At 46.7% G+C, this 17,523-nt stretch overlaps 1 protein-coding gene across 1 annotated transcript in view; it reads right to left on the minus strand.

The window, feature by feature from the left end:
* The window catches only part of LOC119397528 (calcium-activated chloride channel regulator 2), a 571,535-nt gene that overhangs the window by 362,857 nt on the left and 191,155 nt on the right, over positions 1-17,523 (minus strand).

The following is a 17,523-nucleotide window of genomic DNA, read 5'->3' on the forward strand; positions in this document are numbered from 1 at the left end:
ATTCGCATTGTGTGACGCCTGGTTACAGAATTCGCGTTGTGCGACGCTTGGTGCTTATTTTACTCTTCTACCACGCTATATTGCATATGCTAATGTGGTTCCTTTCCGACATGAAGCCTGTATAGGACCTTTTTGCAAAGCAGTTTCAAGCACCGGCATGGCTCAGAGGTTGAATACTGGGCTCCTACGCAGAGGGCCCAGGTTCGAACCTCGTTCCATCCTGGAGTTTTTTTCTTATTTCGTTTTTTTTCTTATTTCGAGCGATACTGGTTACGGACACCGGCGGCGGCGGCGGCGGCGGCGGCGGCGGCGGCGGACAACTACGGCGCCAAAAACGGCCGGTGAAATGATCTCATAACAGCTTTCGCTGTAAAATTTAGCAGTTCGCAGCCGATGGCCTGATGCTCTCTTGACTGGCCCGGTGCAGCGGAGCTGTAGGTCACGGCTCATTGCACGTCACTCTAATGTGGTGTGACGTCACTAAAACTTTCGTTACGCTTCCTACACAGTGACGTCGGTGTCAGTCGCGCTAGCGATGGGTCTCGATCGCGAGAATGAGCATTTATACAGAATTTGGAAGTAAATTAAAATATATTCTAAACGTTTGCTGCGTGCAATACTTCGTGCTGAGCGTCCTTGCTTACAGAGAAAGCCTACAGCAGGCTTTTTATAGCCTCAAAATTTGGTGACACCACCTCTTTAACGGCATGGTCTTTCCTAGACCGGCCTGCAGTTCTCTTGTAGCCGAAATGCCATGACATGTTTCCATGAAGGTAGTCAAAACTAAAACTGATATCTCACACTCTGCATGCTTCATAATCATTTCGTGGTTCTGGCGCGTAAATCCCAAGAATTTAATTTTAAAAGAAAATTTCCTCCCTTAGCTTCTTCGACCCGCATTCTTTAAGAGGAAAGAAGAATTGTTCTAGGGGCTCGTAGAAAGCCAACAATCAAGCCAAGGAAAGCATAGGTACGTTATTTGTTGATTTTTTTTACTGTAGTGTAATGAATATGACCTAAATTGAAAGGACCTAAATGGCACGAAAAAGCACACTTTCTTTCGGTGGGATTCAAACCCACAACTTTCGCATTACGCGTCTGATGCTCTAACAATTAAGCTACGACGGGGGGCGCTCCCTCGTCCACTTTGTTTGGTATTTACGTGAGCTTGATCCCTGGGAGTGTTAGCAAGCGCAAATCGTCGCTGTAATTAAAAGGTTGCGGGTTCGGATCCCACCGATGGAAAGGGTACTTTTTCGTCTACTTGGATTGCTTTGAATATGGGTTATAATTATTACATTGCAGTTAAAAAAGCTCCAAATAATGTCCCCAATGTTTTATTTGGCTTAATTGGCTGTTGGTTTTTTAACAAATAAGCGAGCTCCTCAAACAATTCTTCTTTCGCACTTTCATAGCAAGGGCTTCGGCCTGCCTCGTGACGCTTTCTGGCAAAAATAGTGTTTCACACTCGCCGCCTATATGAAAACCATATGAAAACTAAAAATACAAAATAGAAATAAAACGAACAAAACTTGAAATTATGATAAATGCAGTAAAGCGAATACGGAAACGAAAATACGATGTCCGACGCCACAGACAGTCAATATTTGCAAAACACACACAAAAAATGCGATCTTCCGTTAGGCTATCTTAACCCAATGAATCAGTTGTCTGAGGAATTTCAAACGAGGGCACGTTTATCTCTTCTAAATTGGACATTCCGTCTCGTTGGACATTCAGTCTCGTTGGACATTCCGTCTCGGTTGTACATTCCGTCTCGTTGGACATTCCGTCTCGTTGGACATTCCGTCTCGGTTGTACATTCTGTCTCGTTGGACATTCAGTCTCGATGGACATTCCGTCTCGGTTGGACATTCCGTCTCGTTAGACATTCAGTCTCGCCGGTCACGTGACCCATTGGACATTCAGTCTCGTTGTACATTCCGTCTCGTTGGACATTCAGGCTCTGAATCTTTGTTCAGTACACGTACACCATGATATGAGGAACCTTCTATCTCCCCAATCTCCAGCTTCGACGCTGTCTTTGCAAGTCTACGTATAGTTAGATGAACATGTGGTTGTAACAAGCGGACGAGAAGTGCGCGTGGCTTGTGTATTTTCATTTGTGTACTATATTTTTCATTCAGTAACGCAAATCAGTTGTGAGTCAGCGCTTGTGTCTTTCCCCCCCATCCCCCATCCCTGCCTTCTCGCGCTATTTTTTTGTTTCAATATGCATCAAAACCAATCAGCCCAGCAACAACCATTAGCAAAGCCTCGTCGTTCTAGTTCTGGTAATCCTAACGGGCATCTAGATAACCTACACTTATTTCCATTAGTCTTTTTTCTTTCTTTTTTTTTTCTTTCTATCTCTCTCTCCGCTAGCTGATCGGTAATATCAGACATCTTCCAGATCGATATGCCGAACATTCGACTGCATCGTTAGAACTGCTGGCAGCACGAAAAAAATCGAATTCTAAGAAAAGCCTCGCGAGACAGCGCAAGTTTTCGCTCTGCATACGCTTTTCGTTCGGCTAGATGCGTGCAGCGCAGTCAAAGCTAGGTGCGCGGACTACAGCGTCAGCCACTCGTGAAAGAAGGGGTCGTCCATCACTGTCCGACGCCGCAGTTAATTGTGCCCCTTGTCCCGCGAGTGGCATTTGCCCACTGCCCGATGTAGCGCGACACTCTCTAACGCTCTTGTGAAGCCCTATTAACTAGTGAGCTGTACTCAATATGACCATGCAGTGACTCCATTTAGACGAGAGGTTGATCCGTTTGGACGTATACGTGTTCTTTAATGTGCGAACACTCCCGTACTCCTATCCGCACGCCTGTCGCCTGTGGCGAACAGATTCATGTACCCCACACTAACTTTTCCTTGACGAGTACAAATCATTTCAACGTTAAACCCTTCTCCCGGTTCTGGTTTTCTTTTGTTTTCGTCGCTTACGCAGCCGGGAGCTTTCAATGTACTGCACGTAATTGGAGAGACGGCGGAGTGTGTAACAGGTTAACGACATCACCTCGTTGTCTTATTCTGCTGACGCAGTGCAATACCAGCGCGCTTCGACAGCGCTCGTCGCGACGACGCTTGCCTGTGCATGTTTCGTCACGAGAACACGACGTTTTGCAAGGAGAAATAGAAAGTCCATCAAACGGCTTGAAACGTCGGCTATATATATATATATATATATATATATATGAGACTGACTGCGAGTCGCTGATAGCAAACAAACGAGCGAACCTTCGTTCATCTTACGCAAGCGCGCGTTCGAAGCTGACAACTACGAGACGAAGAGCGAGAGAAAGATCGTCTAGACAGGTATCGACAAACGTCAGCAAGAATTCCCTCGAGAAGTTTTCAATCCCAGGTGATTTGAGATAAAGAAAATTACAGAGAGAGGGTCGGTCGAAAGTAAGACCCCTGAAAACCTTGAAACTGTTTTGCGTAAGCATGTGGGGCTCGATTGATCAATGCCCCCTCTGCGGGTTCGGTCTTTTTCCTCGGAGGGAGGAGGGGGGGGGGAACTGTCGCTGTCGCACTAGATGAGAAATTAAACCGAGAGTGTATTGGCAAAGAACGCGCTGTCAATGGTGGTGTCACTGTTGAAACGACATCATGTGGCGGCGGTTTTTTTTTTTTTTCGTCACTTACATAATATATCGACGTTTAAGATCAACGCACGATGCGAATACAGCGTGTCGCGATACGTTCTCAGGTGAGGCTCCTTTTTTGCAGCGAAGTTGTCTTAGCCTACCTTGTGCCGTCCTCGTCGTAGTACTAGTAGTAATAGTTGTATTATTATTATCATTATTATTATTATCATTATTATTATTATTATTATTATTAGTAGTAGTAGTAGTAGTAGTAGTAGTAGTAGTAGTAGTAGTAGTAGTAGTAGTAGTAGTCATGGAGGTCACGTAACCAGAAGGGGCGCGAATAAAGAACTAAATCAAACGAAATGACCTTGATAATCACGGTTTTCTTCAAATAAATAAAACAACATGAATAAGATGATAATCATGACAATGCTTGTAATGGTAATGGTGACTTTTTTCTACCGAAAGTCACCATCACCATCGTCACGACAGCTTCGCAGTCAGGCGGTTTTCCCGGCGTGGAACCGGCTGTATTTTTTTTCTGTGTATTTTTTTTTCTTTTCATTTTTTTTCTCTGATCGCTGCGAAGCAGGAGGCAGGATGAATAACTAAGACGGAGTACATGCCGATGTACATCTCTAGCTGAACGATCGCGGTAGAGGATACAGGGCATGAACAACGGTGACTTTCCCGCGGTTGTAACTTTTACCTTCATGCGTTAGAATATCGATGGGTGTAATTCAGGGTTATAGACTCATGCCTTGCCGCCATTCAGTTTCGAAATTGAGATCTTGTATTGTAAAAAAAAATAACTATAAGCAGGCCCTTGGCGAGGTATATTCACAATTGCAGCCTTGTCCGAGACATTTAGCACCGAGTAAGGATTTAATTTTTTAAGCACTCGTCCATCTCAGCAGGGAAGTTAGAGGACAAAGAAAGAAAATAGCAGACAGAATAGAAAAATAAAACGATTTAAATAGATTGGAACAGATCAACTAAATAAGTCCTTCATATTTCTTTCGCGCACACGTATTTTAGTATTTCGTCGATTTTATTTTTCCTTGCAAAGTCTATTCGCACTCATCCATCTGTCTCTGTGTCCTCTGGTATCGTCTACGACTTCTCTTATAGTGTCTTAGGATTCCTTTAGCAGTTTTGTAATGTTACGATTGAATACATGTGGAAGTGCCCATTCTAACCTACGACACTAACGATCATCCAGTGTTCCTCCAATATTCTTCTAGCAGCCCTCTATTACATACAGCTTTCATCTAATTGTACTTTATAATTAAGTGTTACTCCACGATTCATCTCGTAGACCTCCGTTATTATTCTAGGATTCTTCCAGTTACTTCTCTAGTCCTCTAGTATAGTACCAGACGATCCATGGTGTCGTCGTCCCTTTCATAAAAGCCATTCATTCAAGCCATTCAAGTTCGCGCACACGTAATTTATTATAACGTCGATTTCTTCCCCCTCACTAAGACTCTTCGCAATGTGAGTGAACTTTTTGCAGTTGAGGAAAGGTGATTTACGAATACGGCTGAGAATATTTTCCCAACGTGTGTCCCTTTACGCACTTTGCTTTTCACCTGTTTTACGCATCGATCCATCCATCTATCCACCTATCCATCCATATATCCATCTGTCTACTCATATATCTGTGAGCTTTCAGGAACGCTGAACATCTCACGACATCAAAGGCGAACGCACGGCTCCAGTTGAAGGGGTCGATCTCGTTCGCGGCGGAATGTTTAAAAAAAGAAGAAAAAAAGAAAAAGGCGGAGGGGGGGAACATGCCGTGAGCGCTCTACAAGTCCCACCGGCTTGTTGCGCACGCTCTTTATGCATTTCTGCCGCTCTTGCATATGACGCCGACGGTGCAGGAATTTGGCGCATGCCGAACCAAGGAAAGCACGGGAGGCAGTGAAAACATATGAACAAAGATTAAAAAAAGAACAAAAAACTTGGGACTTATAAGAAGAGAGACAAGCACTTCTACGCCGGTGAAAGCCTGTTGTTTAAAGGCTATACAAGATGTTTTATCGAGAAAAAAAAGAAGAAAAATATTGTGCGCATAAGGAGCATCTTGGGAACAAGCAGGCGCACGCGTCGCTTAATAGTGCGTGAGATTTTCTAGATGACATAGGGAAAGAAATGAAAGATGAAAAAGACGGCGTTAGTGGGCGAAGAATGCGCTGCACCTCCTACGTGCCTCAAGAAATTGGCGCCGCATTCGCGGCGGCGGTCGATAGGTGTATTTGAGGAACGATGGAGGACTGCACTTGTCTCTCCGCATAAGAATTCGTCATATGTCCGTTAGTGGGTATACATCGTACAAGGAAACGACAGTTCACATCTTAAAGAAGGCCCATGCTTGTTATCACAACAACAGTGTGCATCCGTTCTATATATATATATATATATATATATATATATATATATATATATATATATATATATATATATATATATATATATATATATATATATATATATATATATATATACACATACGTGTGTATTTTTTGTGTAGGTGTGTCATCAAGTGTTGCTCTATATAGTTACATGGGATAATTTTAACGTTTCTTACTACAACAACTGATCCATTAGATCTAAGCTGTTTAGCACACTAACGAACATCTAGTGTTCCTCGACTGTTCTTCTTGCAGACCTCTGTTACTTCTGGTTTCACTTATTCGTAATTTGGTCTTACTCCACAATGCATCTCGTAGACCTCCAGGATTACTCTAAGGTTCCTCTATAATTAGTTCTTTAATCCTCTAGTTGTACCACACGGATATATCTTGTCGTCCTCTCTTATGTGGACCGATATTACGTGTTCCCAAACTCCTTCGATAGAAAGTGTGGCCATTGGACTCCTCTAATATGTCCGAGTAACGACATAGCGACCCCCCCCCCCACACACACACATACACTGGTATGCCTCCGCCGTGCCGGACTTCGTATATTAGCGGCCAGCCAGAGTGGAACGTCATCCCTACACATACAAGTCCCAGGGAGGAACGACCTTTGAACGCAAGAAAGAGAAACAGACTCGCGAACGCAACGAATGAGGGAAAAAAAACAACAACAATGTGCACCGTCCGTCCACGCACTCAACGGTACGCCTCCGGTGTCGAGCAACCGGCAGTGGCTGTTAGCGTTCAGCGCACCAAGCAAACGATCGCGTCTTGTTGAAAACAGAACGAAAACGGGAAACTGCGAGGATAACGTAAAAAGAACGAAGGAAGGAATCAAAGAAATGAGAGAGATGATGGTGAAGGAGGGGAAGGGGGGGTGAAGGGGGCAAAGGGGAAAAGAACTACACCCTTCCGCCCAGAGATTCCTTTCGGGGCTGCTTTCTTCATTGCAGTCGTATACTGAAAAAGACCACGGCGCTGCTACCGCCGCCACTGTCCCCACGCGCCGCTCTTGGCGTGGTCTTGCTAGCCGGGCACTATAGTCTTTTAGCGCTCTCCTTCCTTAATTTTTTTTTTTTTTACTTTTCTTTGTCCGGTCCGTACTACTCGTCGTTTCGTCGCTAATGTACCGCCGCGCGGTAGGCAGGCAAGGAAGCAAGCAGCGAACCAGCGCGGGGACACGGCTTGCAAGGCGAGCGCGTATAGAGAGCAAAGTATTAGAATGTGCGAGAGAACGAAGAAATAGACAAAAAAATCTAAAGCAATAAGCAAGAAGCGGGAGCGCAAACGACGTCAGACAAAAGCCAGTTTTCGCGAGAAAAAAAAAAAAACGCCCCTAGTCCTCGCGCTACAGTCGTCGCTGGCGAGATGTGTCCTCGCTCGAATAAGAAACAACGAAAAAAATGAAACTAAATGAATCAAGAAGAAATAAAAAAAAACCTAAGATCGCGAGTGCACCACCTCCGTCGGGGCCGAGGCACGAGAGGTTCAAAAACTTCGTTCTCTAGCGCCCGAGTTCTCGGGTTTTTTTCTTTAGAGTTGCGTTTGCTGAAGGGTCTACCCCCACCCTTTTTCTTTTACACAACGAGTGAAAATCTCAGTGGCGCTTTATGGAACGAAAAAGCGCGAACTTGAAAATCAGGAAGAGAACAACCCGGGAAAATTTTAGGAAAAAAGGACAAACGATGGAGAAACAAAAGAGTCGAGATGGAGGGGGGCGTGAAAAGAGAATGGAGGCTTCCTCCTGCTCGTTGAAATGCAAGCAGAGCGTATATGGAAAGCACATACTCGACTGGGTTAGGGAGCAAGCACGTGCATACGTGAGCGTTACTCTTTCTACCACCCTCCCCTCCCCCTCTCCACCTTTCCCTGGGCATTCTCTCTGCGTTGCCAACACCAGGTTCAACTGCTTGCATTTCGAAACCGTGGCACACCACTTGGACAGCGAGCATCTAGTACTCTCTCTCTCTCTCTCACTCTCCAGTTCTGCGTTTGCAAAATTTCGTTTCCTCCTAAGTGATGCTACGCAGCATGCTTGCCCCAAAGTAGTGTCGCGTGTACTGTCGTTTTCTATTGTGTTTGTAGCTTCAGTTTCCTTTTGTTTGGTAGCACGAGCAACGAATGACACTCTCTGTTTCTCTTCCAAGCACTTTCGGTCGAGCGCTTACTTCCGGTTTTCTGAATATTCACGAAATGTCTAATCTATATATATCGGTGGTTCTGGCCAAGTTAATATTTACATTGGGTGCATATGATATCGGAGCATAACTTGACTTAACATAGAGACCAGTTGACTGTCAGGATAATTAGTGAAAATTAATTGACTGAGTTCGTTCAAATAATGTGGGCATCTGGGATCGTTGCGGCACCTGGCGGAGCAGATATCAACCACGTGCTTCTTTATACGTGGCCTCTGAGATCCGCTTCGGCAGCGGGCGAAACACAACGCTAGCCCAAGGAATACACCAGGCCACACGAACGCCGAGGTGGGAGTGCCACTGCCATGGGCGTCGGCATGGGGGTGCAAAAAGGGGCATGCAGTCAGTGTAGCCCTTTGTGGCGAGAAGTCCTCCTGGGCAATCCGCCTTTTTCACGACGCCCCTGCTCATGCGCTCTCCCCTAGCGGGAAAATCGCGAAACGTCTCATCATCTCGGAGGCTTTGCTTCTGACAATACCGGTTGTCCCGGCCCCTACCAAACCCCTACCAAAACGGCAGAGGACAGCACAAGAAACTGAAAAAGGCGGATTAAGGATTGTAGCTGAGAGCGAGAAGAACACACACGTTCATATCGTACCCTGTTTGTTAAAGAAATTCGATACGCACGAAACTTGGGCTTTCGTTGTATAGCAAAAGCACCACTCGACTATAAACTTTCTAAATTGTGCACAATCGCAGTTACGAAGACAATGCCCAACTTGAGAAATCTGTTGTTGTCGTCGTCGTCGTCACAGATGCGAATCACAAGACCCGCGCGCCACGACTGACTCGAGAAAAGCATATATCGTTAACGATCAAGATGCGGCTCCTATAACATGTTAAAGGACAGGACAATGTCTTCCATGCGAGCGCATACGTCCGCTTAATTTGACGGCTGACGTGGTCTCTCAGCAGGCAACGCAGACGGCAATAACGAATTTGATCACGTTCTTGAACAAGCATAAACGTTCGCGGAGTAGAAAGAACCCTAAAAGAGCATATTATCCGTCTGGAGACAGGAATGCACCCGAGGAGCACGCAGTACGTTAACCGAGCTGACTATACCGCGCTTCACATTCCTAATCATTACGCATTTCGCAAAAAAAAAAAAAAATACAACCCCAAACGCGGGCGAGTCAAGTTTTGCGCAACGACCACCTTAACTTTAAGCCTAACGTGACATGCACGCTATGGTGAAAAACAGACTAAAGCCAACGTCATTTCCCTGTTCTGTAGAACGTCACCTAGAGGCAGAAAAAACGAGGAAAAAAACGAGGTGTAATAGCGAACTTGGCGTTGATTCTTTTTACGGAAGCGAAAGTCTGGGCTGTGAAAACAACTGTTCGTTTTCTTTCCCTCTTTCGTGTTTTGGTTTTCGGGCCGGTTTTATGACTCCGCGTAATTGCGTTCGGCCTAGAAAACAAGCAAAACAGCGATGACGCCGACAGGCGGATTGCGAGAGCTTCTCACGTCAAGCCACACGAAGCCCTGCTTGGGCGGATTCCGGGTAAGAATCTTGCGAATGCAGCGGCGAGGGAGGGGGGGGGGGGGAGAGGGGGGAAGAAGGTGTTCGTGCATACGAACGATGCCTCAAGAGAGATCCCTCCCCTCCTTTTCAACTCCTTCCAAGCCCGCCTTACTTAAACGAGTACGCCGAACTCACAAGTGTATACTCGGGTATTCCGCGGTGTTCTACGCCTCCCGTCGCTGCGAGGCAGAGTGAGGGCGTCTAAATGAAGCCCGCATTCTTCCATGAGATTGAAGAAACCCGAGCAGCCCACCGGAATTTTATGGCCGGAGCAGTTCGTGTACGCGCCTCTGCATTTGAACGTGTTCCGCTGAAACATGTAGCCTGAAAGCGGCACTTTAACTTACGATGTTGATGATATTACGTTATATTATGTTGTTTCATGGTACGTTGTGCTATGCTACTGCCAGCTCATGTTATGTTTTGCTGTATGCTTTACTACGCATTGTTGTGCTATGTTATGATTTGATACGCTGAGCCATACACTATGCTATGTTGCGTTACCTAGTTTTGCGTCACGTCGTGAAGTGTGTTGACTTGCACGTAATAGCCCATCAGTACTTAAACGAAAGGAGAACAAACTCCAGCCAAAATTTGTCTTAAAATACCTGACCTTGAACCAAAATGTATGCTTGTATATGCTACCCACTTATTTCAGATCTCCTTACGCTTGTAATGCCGAGCTCTTAGCGTAATTTGAATGTGATAACCGATGCGCGTTTTGTATGTTCCGCCTATTCGTCGTAACGTCACCTGACTTGTACGTGGCAACGACTACTGCATGTATGCTGTATGTTCGACATAAATGCCGAGGAATGGCCAACACCGGATTTGTACCACAACATGCATCCCTTTCTGCCCGAGCCACGCGGCCCCCTCCCCTCCGAGACCCACACTGTGGGCCTTTCGCGCGACGTAACATGGCCTGTGCGTTTCATCTCCGCATGAGCCCCGATCATCGGCTAATCTCGCACGCTTTCAGTCATGTGCACGACTGAAAGCGAGTGTGCGACTGAAAGCGTTCAAGGGCGACGTCATCGAATTTAGACTTTATTACGGAACATCACGGCGGCACCGTCGCCAACGGCGGAAATGTGCTTGAAGTGTCCGCATAATTGCTATCACAATAAAAGAATTTAAACGCGCCGACTCTCGTCTCGTCAAAATGACGGACCAATACGCAATGAACTGTACACAGTGTAATCACTCGCGCACGCGCGAGCGGGCACCATCGCAAACAGATCCTCGGTGGCCGGTCACCGCCACGCGCGAACGAACAAACCGTCTGCGCCTCTTTATTCTCGAATGTTTCCTCCCCATCCTCCTTAAACATTCGAGCACGAGCGTGACGTTGCTTAGAAGCAGCAGAGCACTGCCGACGCCGCCTCGATTACAAAAGCGGGCGTCGTTATACTGCCGGGCCCGAATTAATGACGAGGCTCCGCTACCTCCACCGTCGTCCTTACCGTGGCACCGACTCGCCCTTTTTTTTTTTTGTTCCGCCTCGTTTTTACTTTATTTTGTCGTATTTCACTTTCCTTCCGCCCGGAAACACTCCGTGTCCCTTTCCCATCTTTTTTTTCCATTCCTCCTCCCTTTGTTCTCATCGCGTGCGTAAATGTTTTTTTTTTTTTTTGCTTTCTTGGGTCTCGGCCGTCTTCTTTCCTTTCTATGGTCTCAACGTTGCTTGCTTCTATCGCGAGGTCGAGACCGCTTTTCTTGGCGCCGCTGTAAGCGCCGTCTAGGAGCATTGTTCTTCACCTCAGCCATGCGCCTCCTGTTCCGTTAGTTCCGTTCACCCTTACCCTCACTTACCTTACTTTTTCGTTCTTCCGATTGAAGGTTAGAAAAACCTAAACGGGGACGCCGGCAGAGAACAAGAGAGTATACTCCCCCCCCCCCCCTCCCCCCAAATCCGTGCAGTTCACGTAAAGCTGCGGTTCACGTCAGCCGGCCAGTCAAGAGAGCATGAGTGGGAATATACCGATTGGACCATTTATGTCCGCAGCCGATTCTCCTTGTCTGCGATACCAGATAAACAGGAATACTGGCGAAAGGATTAGCCGGTCTCACAGACAGCAAAGCCAGCTTGCGGTGCATCAATACGAACAGAGTTGATGCGGTGATGAAATAATTAGGAGAAGGGCTAAATGGGACGAAGATCAAGTTCTAACCAGCGCTGTCTTTCGACGAACTTTATATTTTGAACCCGACAGCTTGATACGCATGCATAGCATTTGAATAAGCAAAGCCCATGCTACGGATTGCAGCTTGGCTGATATCTGAATTGTTCTCTCGGGTTCAGCAGCGCATACTATATTAGGCAAAATTCTGTGAGGCTAAAAAATGAGAGAGAGAGAGAGAGAGAGAGTCATGGAAATCATGTGTAAACACAAAGCGACGTGTTGTATTTGTCCGGCGTTTACGAGTTCCGGCGTTACACCGGTGTTTACATCTACGGCGTTTACACCGTAGATTATATTTGAGGGCATTCATTGTCTTTTGTATGCATGTTTTTGTTTTGCTTGTTTGTTTGCTTGTTTCAGGAAAAAACGCCACGTCCATTCATTCATTCAGACGTGTACGATTCTCGGCCGTCCAGCATATTCCGTACAGCTTTCGCAACAGCGCAGAAAACAACTAACACGGAGTCAAGGAATCACAGAAAGGAAATCGAGAAAAGAAAAACAAAGCAAGAAATTCTCCTCGCACGAAAATATTGCAAAGAAATCGCAAATAAGGACGAAAGGACGCCGGCAGCAACTTCCAATTTGTTAAGTGCGTTCCATTGAAGTCGTAAGCAAACTCGATCCCCCCTCCCCCGCCACCAACCTTCCAACGCGCACGCGTGCAGCGACGGAGCAGTTGGCCCCTAGACACGTACCCAGTCTGCACCGGATAGCCATCGGGTGGCGTGCTCGGAGTACGTTCAAACCAACAACACTCCTCCAAGCTGATGTACGCCGAGGAACAGCAGCACGGCTCGCGTCAACGGCCTCTCGGTTGCTCGAGAGAACAACGTGAGAGTGCGAAGAACTAAACAACAAAACAAAAAAACGCCTTCGTTCTTCCCTCGTATACCACGTCGACCAGCGCTCGCCGGCACGTGCGACGGGTCTGAGGCAGAACAACAACGCTTCCACGCTGGCTAGGTAAACGAAATAAAAATAAAAACTATATTTCTTCTCCTTCTATTCCTTCTTCGCTCTCTTTTTCTCGCCCACTAGATGGAGTAATCACCGCGCGGCTAGCGCTAATGCAGTAGCGCCACTCTTTCTTCTTGGTTCCCAGCAAACACTCGAAGCTTGATTATTTTCTTACCTGCAGCTCTAGCTTCTTTCATGCATTTGCTTCGAGGTACTCCGCTTTCGAAGACGAACACTTGTACGTGTGAAGGAGAGGGCCGGAGGGGGGGGGGGGGGGTGCGCGTGGATCTTAGACAAAAGTTTCTCGCATGCCATGCTCCGTATGGTACGCATGTGAGCTACCCGCGAAGTGGGCGAGTGTATGTGGCTGCTGCGCATGAGACATCAGAAGCCGGCGATAGCGAACAGGATATATATCGCTTCTCTCTCACTGGTCAAAGGTTGACTAAAAATCGAGCGGGACAAAACGGTAAAAATATGCGCGAGTGACTGTGTGAAGGAGGTGATGTGTGTGAATATGAACCTTACAGGTCTACCAAAACAGCATGATTCATTCCGAGCACTGTGCGGCATAAAGTTGAAGCATGACCGAGTGTTTATTATCTGCCACATCTACCTAGACGTACGCGAAATTCTCGTTAGCTTGCGCTATTTGTAAAACACAGTGATAATTTTAGCACTTGTTTTTCTCGAGCTATTCACTTAATCTTTTGAAGCGCTGCATCAAAAACTACGTGAAACGAATAATTAGGCTGAATTTATTTGGTCCAGAATCGTGACCGTCGCACTTTTCCTGTTTGCCATTTAAAACACAAATATTACTTGCGATAGTGTTTAATCTCCACCTGTTCCATCTCAAATTATTGCACACTGGCACATGTTTGCCACCACCGGCTCTGCCACCTACTACTGGCGTGCAATATACACGTTCGCGTGAGAGCTCGCACTGGGAAAGTCGCACGGTTCTTGAGTATGTGTATCCGTCGGTGGCGTGCCGCTCTATACACGACGCCGGAAAAACGGCGGTCGAAAGTACTTTGATGGCGCCGAGTGAAGCGAAGGCAAGAAAGATAGAAAAAGGAGATTTCGGGCTTTCTAAGAAGTTGCGTTGGTGCAAAATCTTGACTAAAGTTAGCGATACCGACAAAAAAATTTACCTAATCAATATACAGCTCTGAAACATCTAACTCTGAAGGTATCACAAGCCAGGGAAGAACAAGACAAGAAGGTTTGATTTTTTTTAATTTTATTGTTATTATTACGTCTTTTTTTGTTCCGGGAGAAAGTTTTTTTAGACAAGTCGTAAAATGACACGTGGCAAAGTTAATGGAGCGGAGTAGAGAGAAAGACATCGTTATTTCTTCGTTGATTCATGTTGAGAATGTTGCAGGATGGGTTGTTGGACTGTTGCATCAGTATGCCAGGTTTCGCACCTTGTAGCTATGCAAGATATGACATGGTTGACGAAAATGTTCTGGAAGGTGAAATTAGACATCCATGTTAGTGTCGCAGTAATCGCGACGACTTCTCAGTAAAAAAATACAACAGACTAGCAATCAAGACACGCCGGTTATTGGTAGATGTGAAATCACGAAATTATATCAATCCCGGAGGAAAGCGGCGACAAAAAAAAAAAAAAAAGGACGCCACCTTGTTGCGTCCAAAACAAAGCTGATTTCTGTTGTAAAGCTGTCTTCGCCTGTTTACCTATCGACACTGCGACATAGTGTGCCTGCAGGAATGAACTGCGTAGAGGCCTCGCGCAAGCGTCCAATAGAAGCGTACATTTTGCGGTACAGTTAGCACTGCCCCGTGAAACAAACCGCAGAAGCATTTTTGTTCGATTAGTACTTTCGTGGCGTTATAAATATTTTTACAAAGTGCGAGAGTGAAGTGCCAGAATGATGGAAAGTTGAGCGAGCTGGTACGCTGGCGTTATGAAAAGAAAACAGCGCAAAATAAGACGAGGGAACACGGCACGAGTACTGCGGTGCCACCGTGGCTATACACGAGAACACGCCTAAATCGAAAGAGACGGATACCTGGATGCACAATACCAGCACATTGCTACTGTTGCCAAGCTGTTTCACTAGTTAGACTAAGAAAAAAATGTGTCGCTTGACACTTCTCTACTACACTTGTGACTCTCACATGAATAACTCTCTTTAGAGAGACACGTTGACTCTTTTTAGCAGAGTCGTGGGACACACGACTACTTCCCAAAAAAAAGAGTTAGCGTGCCTTTTTAAAGATAGTTATACATTCCATGACTCTCCTGAAGGGAGTCAACGTGTCCCTCCAAAGAGAGTTATACATGTGAGAGTCACATGCATGTGTAGCAAAGAAGAGTTAATTGACACCTTTTAGGTGCGAAGCACCTTATGCGCTCGGGCTGTCGTAATATCCTGTCGTCGTGGGCCATCACGGTGTCTCCCGTCGTCGCCCGTCACGGTAAAGCAAGTGGCAAATAAGATGGCGCGTTCGCTCAGGAAAAGCTCGCGAGAACGCGCGCTCGCCCGCGAGAAACAACGACACGTGCGCTTCTCCGAGTGGCAAATAAGACGACTCGTTGGTTCAGGAAAAGCTCTGTTTCTGCGATGGACGCCGTCTGTAGCAACGAGAGGACGCTGTCCTCTCGTTGCTATTGACGTGTCCCTATGGGAAACACCGGTTATTCGCCCCTCCCCAGGTTCCTCGTTAGTGCAGCTGTCTTGTATAGTATAGTATAGTATAGTATAGTATAGTATAGTATAGTATAGTATAGTATAGTATAGTGTAGTATAGTATATCAAGAGGTGGGAAAGGGAACTGAGGGTGAGGAGGAGGGAAAGGAGGAGGACAACACCACCAGCTACACCGCTTCCTTAGTCTTCGCACTAACCTTCGGAGAATGGTGCATTGTTGAAACGCAACGCGCCGTATTTGCATACAAAATGCATGTCTCCTTTTTGGATAACTACGCGTGTTCATGGTATCGAGTTGTTTCTCTTGTTCTTGTTCCGCAGCAGTCCGCATCTGCCGAGATGGCGCCACTGTTAACTGGGAGAATCACTGACATGCGTCTCACGACGTCGTTTTTTTTTTTCCTTCGGGTGTATTTAGCGTTGGCTGTCGTTCACTTGTGTTTCCGGCGCACGGCACCAATGGCTAATGCTTCCGACGAACGAAGTAAGGGGGACTTTTTTTCGAGAGACTCGTTTCTTTGTTAGGCACAGCGAAATGAATCCGACAGACTAGTAATTTAATGTGTCATAATTAAAGGCAATTTAAGTCACAATTGCTACACTGTACTAATTACTTGCCCTCAGGCTTTCCCTGGCCAATAGTCTGTTGGATTCGTTTGGTAACGCTTCCCATGCACGACTGTTGCCCTTAAACGAAATTGCTGCAGTTTACGTTTTTGTTCATCCTTTCTCCAAAGAAACAACCCATTTCTGCTACTACAACTTCTCTCCCTCCCTCTTTCTCACTTTGCTACAAACTGAGGTTCCTTGCCAGCGCTATCGCAGCGCGCCGGCGTACTCCAAAGCCGCCACCACCACAAAAGGACCGCCGCCGTTCCGACGACAATTCGCACTTTCCATTCCATCGACAAACGGACAAGGCCGGAGACCCGAGCGGCCCCCGACACGAAAGAAAAAAGCCGCCCGTACCGGCAACAGCTCGCGAGCGATCGTGTAGGGAGGGTGGTGGTCTTCGATCGATCCGGTCACGCTCACGACCTGCCATCCAGGAACGCCGCGTCCGGGCTGCCGAGGCGACCGAATGCTTGCGTCAGAGGTGGCGGGGGGGGGGGGGGGGGGGGGGATACGTGTAGGGGTGAGGAAGGAAGGGTCTGCTCAGAGTTTGACGGAACATGTAACGTTAGCGAGCCAACAGCTCAGGCAAGCCTTGAACATACCCCTCTTCCTCCCCCTACAAACCCGGCACCCCCCCCCCCTTGCTCTCTTTCGTCGGTCGGGGGCACGTCACGAACTCACCGCCGTTCGCTTGTGCGATTCCTGAGCTAGGTGGTGCGCCCGCGTCGGCGAACGTAATTCACTCACTCTCCGCACCGCACTCTCACCTGTCCCTCACTCACTCGTGTGATGAGAGAAGGTTACGTAGGCCAGGCTTAGGCGTTTTTTTTTCTTTTTTTTTTTGTCCTCACTTCGTCAAAAAGAAAGAACGATGCAGCGTTGCGGGAGAGGCAATTAGCTATAGGGCGCTAATTATGAAAGCCTTTCGCTCGTACTACTCATTAACGGTGTTGTGATTGTGAATTAGTCGATCCCGAAGACAGGAGATGTGCTAGACTTCAACAGTTAATGTCTAGAGCTCGTCCTGTCTTCGTGTCTTCTCTTGTGCATTTGTGTTTAGGATTTGCGCTGAAAAAAAAAATGATTGCCAGTTCCAGCAACCAACTAGCCCGCGTTGTTGCTTTAGACAGTCGATCTCGTTTAGGGAGCGATTTCTGATAGATACATCGCCTTTTTTGTATTTTTTTTTGGTCGCGAACGGTTCTCGTGATTCGGTTTATTACTGCCGCTGTCGTGCAGCAGAGGTTCAAAAACAGCGCGTACACACTACAAGGGAAGGAGTCACAAGACATGGCGCTCACATTAAATCAAATGCTTTAGTGGTTA

This window comes from Rhipicephalus sanguineus, chromosome 6 (assembly GCF_013339695.2).
Source record: "Rhipicephalus sanguineus isolate Rsan-2018 chromosome 6, BIME_Rsan_1.4, whole genome shotgun sequence".
Taxonomy (NCBI): domain Eukaryota; kingdom Metazoa; phylum Arthropoda; class Arachnida; order Ixodida; family Ixodidae; genus Rhipicephalus; species Rhipicephalus sanguineus.